The 6,800-nt window shown below is 38.2% G+C and overlaps 1 protein-coding gene across 2 annotated transcripts in view; it reads right to left on the bottom strand.

The window, feature by feature from the left end:
* The window catches only part of plxnb3 (plexin B3), an 89,672-nt gene extending 84,017 nt beyond the window's left edge, over positions 1-5,655 (bottom strand). The window contains exon 1 of one of the 2 annotated variants that reach the window (XM_077223912.1): positions 5,375-5,655. The gene's annotated coding sequence lies outside the window, so the exon portion shown is untranslated. The remainder of the gene's footprint in view (positions 1-5,374) is intronic. The other variant, XM_077223911.1, reaches the window with a different exon arrangement.
* Positions 5,656-6,800: the final 1,145 nt, after the last annotated feature.

Here is a 6,800-nt window from a genome sequence, read left to right on the forward strand (position 1 = left end):
GAACATATGTAGATTTCCCCCTACACACCTGACTTAAGTTTACCTGGGTCGTCTCCTAATAAACGCCCCTAAAAGTCTCCTGATCGACACTTAGCTACAAATTTATCCTCGAGCGTATCTCCTAATCGCCCTCAGCTGTGTCGGTCGGTGTCTTGTCTCTTTTGAACACTATCATTTGGAAAAATAAGGTCTCTAGTGCTCCACTAACTTGACTGAATTCCCATTGAATATGCCTTTATCGACCGGGAGTTCTCATAACAACCATAGAGGAATCTCACCAGCAAAGAAGACTACAGCAGTTTAGATACATGACACAACAAAAATAACATGACATATTACTCATGATCATCTCAAAATTTTTCCTCTAATATGATTGGTTCAATTTGTGCAAAACAGGATCAACCAACTCCCTCGGTTACTGTCAAAGCAAATTTAGATATCAAAATCATCAGAATCCTCAAAATCATGGGTTTAGTAGTTCATTTGATTACTCAATATCTCATGGGGCTTTTATATTTGGAATAACGGTCTAGACTCTAGCCAGTATCTCAGAGTTTCCACTCTTTCGACACACCAACCTTGGTAAATACTGTTGGTCTCAAAAAGTTATATGTTAGGCCTGTATGAAAAAATACTTTTCTGACTGGTCAAACTGACAGTGTTACAACTGACGCTGTTTTTAAACACTCCCCGGTCTCCTTCCGTTTTTGGAGTAACTCTGTATATTTCAATGGCATCGCTGTCGAAGAGTAATAAGCAGGTGAAGTGGATTTACTTATTGTAATAGAGTTAACGAATGTTTTCCTGATCATTGTAATGTTTGAAGCGGATGTCATAACAAATGTCAGTAGACCGGGAAGATTTTAAAATGAGCGGTTCTTTCATAAAACTGTAAGATCTTCCCTTCATGCTGTGAAAATACAAACCGGAAGACAGAACACAACGAACACAACGAGTGCAGCGCTGAAAAGAGGCGGAGCTACATAATGTCTATTTACCAGAAGACTGTAGTAGACTGTAGTACACTGTCGTAGACTGTAATAGACTGTTAGAAAAATGTTAGAAGACTGTTAGGTTAGGGTTAGACGAATAAGTTGACATGTAGTTGCAAAGTTACTTATAGTCAGTAGAATGTCTGTTGGGGAGCATCAAAGTGTTATCAGATATTGAGCAGACAAATAAGCAGAATGTGTAGATATAAACTCACAATTCCCCAGTTTGCATATTTATGCACTTAATTAACGGAAAAAACAAAGGGTGGCATGGGCGACACTTTAACTCAACTGTCACAGCTTTAATTACATAGAGGAGGAGTGGGGGCATCAGGGTGAGAAAATAACCTTATAGAATTCACATATACACGGATGAGTACAATGTGCATAAGTACATGTATAAGCATAAATGCATAGTGTATAGTGTGTTATTTGGGACGCAACTTATATCTCACAATTGCATCTTTATATCACGCAATTCCAATAAAAGAGTCAGAATTGTGAGACGTAAACTTGCAATTGTTAGAAAAAAAGTCTGAATTTTGAGACAAAAAGTTGCATTTTATTTTTTATTCCGTGGCGGAAACTTCCATAGTATTATGCACAGATCAGCATTATGGCCACGGGTGACCCTGTTCTCTAGGTTACGGCATCACTACTGGCCATTAAAAAACCTATATTAGTCGACCACTAGTATGGTGCACATGGGCCTCATTACTCAGTATTGTAGAGCTAAGCACATGAGAGCAGGGCAGAGGGGCGTAGATTAGAGATTATTAACACGAAACACAGACTAATCAGTTCAACAGAAAATCCCCTGAACCGCAAGAAGAACGAAGGAAACGAGAGAAACGACAGGAGGGAGTGGGATTATTTGAAGAATTAGCAACACTAAGCATAGAAAGAAAGAAAGAAAGAAAGAAAGAAAGAAAGAAAGAAAGAAAGAAAGAAAGAAAGAAAGAAAGAAAGAAAGAAAGAAAGAAAGAAAGAAAGAAAGAAAGAAAGAAAGAAAGAAAGAAAGAAAGAAAGAAAGAAAGAAAGAAAGAAAGAAAGAAAGAAAGAAAGAAAGAAAGAACCAAGGCAGCTATTGAGAAAACAAGAGAATCATTTCAGTGGAACAAAACAGCAATTATTCTGTTGTTATACTGTTGACAGTTTTCATAGGCAGTCATGTGCAGATGCATAATGTGCTGAAGAAGGAAACGCAAAAGAGAGAGAACGAGAGAGTGTTTCTGACATTGATGAACTCTACCCGTGTTTGTGCACGCTTGCGGAGTGTGAAGGGCCGACCACGGTGTTGATTTGGTGAAAATGAGCCAAAATGCTTCAAGACATCCCTGCTTGATCCAGCAGCACATCTGCTCAGCGCTCACGAAGCTGCTGAAATCCTCCAGCAAGACTCCATCATTAATAGCTTTTGTCTGAGATGAAGACTATTAAAACCTCATGGATCAAGGACAATACTAAATAACTAGTCATTTAGCGGATGCTTTTATTTAAAGAGACAGTGCACTTATTACATGCTCAATTTCCTCTCATAATGTGTGCATTAACCTTTAGACCCGCTTCCCTTACATAAAAGTACTCAGGTGGTAATGCTATGGAGCTGTAATATGTGCCACGGTACTGAATGATTATAATATTCCACGGGATTTACATCATTCAATGAGTTACTTCAAAGAAAACCATGCCAGTTACTAAAATGGCAGTTGCCCCATTCCTACCTTTGCTTTGGGCCCCCAATTTGCTAAATCCGCCACTGACCAGTCAAATAAGGCTTTGGCGGGACAAAAATACGCTTTGGCGGCCGCCAAAAAAGTTCAATGCAGGAAGGGCATTCTGACTTTATTTTGAATTCTCGTGTTCGTTCAAGCTCAGAAATAAGAGAAAGACCACTGATCTTTGTGTCTGCCCGGCTCACAGAAAACAACGCGTAAGTTCCAGTCTTCTTACGCTTGATGTTTAAACTGACAGGACTAAAAAACACATGCAATGATAAACTTTCACTTTATGATGGTTAAACTTTGCAATTAATCCACGAATCGCAAGCGTTACAGGCCTGGGAGCTGCTGGCTCGTAATGATCATGAATTACGGATCTGCTACGATCCCTAAGGCTACGATCCCTAAGGCTACTTACATCGCACATCCTGCGATGTGTCTATCGTGGATGGGCACATCGCGATATCGACGCTAAAACGATATATCGTGCAGCCCTAATCTGAATCTATATCTATCTATCTATCTAAATCGATCTGAATACATCCATCTATATCAATCTATCTATATTTGAATCTGTCTGCATGTACCAGATCTTTCTAAAAAAATAGATTAAACAAATTTGATACATTTATTGTTACATTTTATTTTTAAAAAAAATTTCATCTAAATGGAAACTTTAATTTCGGTTTCTATAAAAAGTAATAATAATATTTTCAGTGCTTTAGTATTATGGTGTTCTTGGAAGTATTGTGGAGTCGCATATTAAAACACTGGTACATGAATTGTAGTACCACTCTAGCAACATCTCAGCAACTGCCAACAACACCCTAGCATCATGACAGTTCTGCACTGGTAAACTATCTACTAAATATGAAAAAATTGATTTTGTTCTGTACTGTAGCTAACAGTCCACATCAGTGTGACAACGGCACACATCTGCCATTCAGACAGATCCATTTTTGCCTTCTCTCTAAGTGTCTCATTCCTTATAAGGGACCTTCTAACACGAATCTGCTGCACACACACTGACAGGTGGAGAGAGCAAACGCTGACACACCAAAGCTTGATTCAGAGGTTTGAAATAACAAGATCTCTATGGCTTTGATGATGCCTAATTACTTCCACAAGAAATGCCATTTTATCATGAATGAACGAACCAGAGCTTGAAAAAACACTTCGAGCCACCGGGCGTGTAAGAATGCAAACTATTCCCAATGCAAGAGCCTTACAGAGCAGCCGATCAAGCATGACACATTCAATAAAGCTCTTCATCTGAGAGGATCTGCAAAACATGGACATCAACTAATATGCATTATGCATGTGCAAGTGATATGCATTAATTTATTTTAAAATACATATGTACATATAAAAGAAGGTCTATATTTAGGTCTTGCAACTAATTTCTTTGAAACACTTTTAATCAAATTTGAATTAGGCCTACGTAACGCAGCTTTAAACGATCAGTCATTTCAAAAATAAATAAAAAAGTTTAAGTTTTATAAGCACAAATGCTCGCCTTGCTCTGTTCTGTGATGCACGTTCGTGACTCTCCGGTTCGAAAAAATGTTTTTTGAGTCATTTCGTTCATTCAACGAACAAAATGAACGAAATTACTCGAAAAAAGATTTGTTCATTTTGATGAACGAGTTCGAACAGGAGAGACACGAACGTGCATCACAGAACAGAGCAAGGCGAGCATTTGTGCTTATAAAACTTAAAATGTTTTATTTATTTTTGAAATGACCGATCGTTTTGCAAGATAAGCCCCTTATGGATCGTCTGGTGTCGTTTAAAGCCATTTGAAGCTGCACTGAAACTGTCATTTGGACCTTGGACCGTTTGGTACCCAGTGAAGTCCATTATATGGAGAAAAATCCTAGAATGTTTTCATCAAAAACCTTCATTTCTTTTCGACTGAAGAAAGAAAGACATGGACATCTTGGATGACATGGGGGTGAGTAAATTATCAGCAAAAGTTTTTTTAAAAGTGAACTAATCCTTTAAGTTGTGTGGTGTGACAGATTGATTTGAACCCTCTGATGTGGTGTCCACTACAGTAAACAGATCTTTATCAGCAATTTTAACCATTCAGAGTGTGATCTTACAGCTAAACCACCATGGGTGATCACCTTTGACCCTATCCCATAATTACAAAGCATCAAGTAGGCTACTTCTTTAATATTAACTATAGGTGTGTGTGTGTGTGTGTGTGTGTGTGTGTGTGTGTGTGTGTGTGTGTGTTTGTATTATATACAAAAATATATATATTCTTGCTTTTAAACAAAATGTGATTTAATCATTCATGCATCAGAAGGTTAAAAGTACTAATATTCTCAAAAACTACATTTATAATAATAAAAATCCAAGAATAATAATAAAAAAAAACGTTTAAAGTAGTTTTTGTGGTATAGCATGGCATGTCCCATCTGCAAGTTTTAAAAGCCATGTCAAAAACAATAATGCACACAAGCAATGTGTTTGAGGAATACCGACTCGCCTCCTAATGATTCCTTTGCTTGGTTGATCTGATAAACGGGTTCGCGGGAGCGGGTGTAACGGTGCACTTGCTGATGACTGTAACAAATGCAACAAACGCCAACAACAAAGGTAACATCAAACGCTGAATGTATCAGCGTGACGTCACACTCATATGTATCTTACCTTCCGCAGTTCAAGCGTTTCTTCACTCTAACCTCCTTCAGTAACACTTCAGCACAATCTGGTGTCGGTTAATGTGTGTCCAACATGGGAAAGTCCGGTCCGCTCGCGACTCTGCTCTGTGCCGCTCTGTGCTGGTGTTACTCGCGGAGCAGCGAAACTTCCCGGTGAACCGACGGGATGCGAGACGCGCAGCGCAACACGTGGATGACAGACTGACAGACTGACTGACAGACAGACAGACGCACTGAAACACTCGAGCTGAAAGTCATTTCTCATAGGAAAGAAAGTGAGGCAGGGAGCGGTGCGGTAACAACTTATACAGAACCACAGCGACACCCTTCGGTCAGAGATGGCCACATATATCTAAATACTGCACATCTTTCTATCTATCTATCTATATAATTACTGCACATCTTTATCTACATATCTGTCTAACTACTGCACATCTATCTATCCATCCATCCATCTATCTATCTAATTACTGCACACCTTTCTCTCCATCTATCTATCTAGGCACGCGCACACATGTAGACATCAAAGGGGGCTTGAGCATCTGCCCTTTTTCTTCCTCGAGAGAAAGTGCCCTTTTTTTCTGTGGTGCTAAAAACAAACCAAAAAAACATATAATATATATTCCAGTTTGTGCACAGCTTTCCTGTCAAACAAACATATTTATTGAATAAATAAATAAAATCGATAAGACTTTGTCGAGTTCCGATGCTCTCCTTCCTCAAATGTGAATCTAAGTCCTTATCACCATCAGTGATTGTGTGTGTGCGTGCACGCGTAAGTGTAATTATAATAGCAATAAAAATAATGTATTTGATCAATACATTAATGTATTCATTATTCAGTCAATTCAGTATTCTGTTGCTTGGCTGCACAATGCCATAAAAAGAAAGGATACCAAAAAAAAGGAAGGAGACGGAGTGGGTTTTTCAGTTTAGTGTGAATATTTTTGATTTTTAAGTGTTATGTATTCCAATAACACCAAACAAATTAAAACGATGTATTGCCTTGTGCAAAATAAGCAAAATTATTAGTGAAACCATCTCCCTCTCCTTGGTGCAGTTATTTACTCTAAATATATACTTGAAACTAGTAGCATAGAAAACATGCACAGGATTAATATATTTTGTTTAAAAAAATCCATCCATCCATCCTCTATCTAATTACTGCTATCTCTCTCTCTCTCGTTCTGTCCATCCAATCTTTACTGCACATGTCTGTTTATCAATAGAAAAACAAATTGGTCACTGATCTGTCCGTCATTATAATAGAAAAAGATGCTCCATAAGCCCAAATTTAACTTACGCAATGAGGATTCGAGATTCACTCTAAAATGTATTAGGCAAAAGAATGCAATTGTCAATTTACGCTCAGAGAAAGCACAAAAGCCATCTTGCTCCGAACCAACTTTGCAATT

This window comes from Siphateles boraxobius, unplaced genomic scaffold (assembly GCF_051911475.1).
Source record: "Siphateles boraxobius isolate OS27281-9 unplaced genomic scaffold, OSU_SipBor_1 9, whole genome shotgun sequence".
NCBI classification, from domain to species: domain Eukaryota; kingdom Metazoa; phylum Chordata; class Actinopteri; order Cypriniformes; family Leuciscidae; genus Siphateles; species Siphateles boraxobius.